Consider the following 1,296-nt stretch of genomic DNA (forward strand, 5'->3'; position numbering starts at 1 on the left):
AGACACTCACAGAATGAAACCCTGTTTGTGGGAATTAACTGCCAACAGACTGAGGGGGAAACAGAAAGAGGAAGAGTGACTGGCAGTCAAGTGAAGTTCTGCCTTAAAAGGGTTTGGAGACAGAAAATACAAACCACCACGCAGAGGCACTAAAATGCAGAAGGCAGAGGTATGCAGGTGATTTCCGGATCCTGGCATTTGACCCTCTCCCCTCTCCTGAAGCCTCTGTGGACTCCTTTGTCATCCAGACAAGGGGCAGCGTCACTCTGCAAACACTGTGCTAGACCCTTAGGATTTAAAAACAAATGAGGTTTGGGGTGCTTGTCTGGCTCAGTCAGAATAACGTGTGTGAGTCTTGATGTGGAGGAGGGTGAGTTCGAGCCCCATGTTGGGTGTAGAGATTACCACAAAAGATAAATAAATAATAAATAAAGGTGAGGTTCCATCTCGAATTTCTGAATCTTCAGGTGCCCAGTTTACCAGCTTCAGGGAAGGGGGCAGGATGGGGTATGGCCGGGGGTTAGGATGTACTTAAATAATCAAGGCGCAGTGCTGGTGGAGTTGTAGCAGATGTGTGTACAGAGCCGTCAGAGCTGAGCAGAGGCTCTGACTGACCCTAGAGTGTTCATGAAGAAGGTCACATTTGATCTAATTCTCTAAATGAAAAGGAGAGTGGTGTGTGTGAGAAGGGATGGGCCAGCCCGGGTACGGACTGGGAGAACCGGCATTTCAGAGGCAGGGAAAGGAAGGCGCGTACAGAGCCGGAGACGTGGGAAGAATGAGGCATGTTTGAAGGGTGGCTGTTGTTTCTCACCGTGAAAAAGAAAGCTTGAGCTTCCATCAGATGATGCTTGTCTGTTTCTCCTGATCTTCACCTCCAGCTCGGATCTTAAGAACACTCAGTTTCCAGTCCCCACTGAGAATGTCATTGTGAGTGTCATGTTACAAGATTCTAATTTAGCCAATCGTGGAAGGCTAAGAAAGAGGTGCTCAGACACTGATGGCACAGTGTGCTAAGCACTTCCGAGGGGTGCAGCTAAGCCCCTTGTACCATTATCATATAAAGTCTCATGACAACTGCATGAGCTTGGCACTGTTAGTCATTCATTCATTCATTCATTCATTCATTCATTCATTCAGAGTAAGTTCTGTACCCAATGTGAGCCTCAGACTTAACAACCCTGAGATCAAGAGTCACATGCTCTATTAACTGAGCCAGTCAGGTTCCCCTATTCCCATTTTTAAATGAAGATAGGGGCACCTGGGTGGCTCAGTCAGTTAAGCGTCTGACTTCGG

This window comes from Suricata suricatta, chromosome 13, assembly GCF_006229205.1.
Source record: "Suricata suricatta isolate VVHF042 chromosome 13, meerkat_22Aug2017_6uvM2_HiC, whole genome shotgun sequence".
Classification (NCBI taxonomy): domain Eukaryota; kingdom Metazoa; phylum Chordata; class Mammalia; order Carnivora; family Herpestidae; genus Suricata; species Suricata suricatta.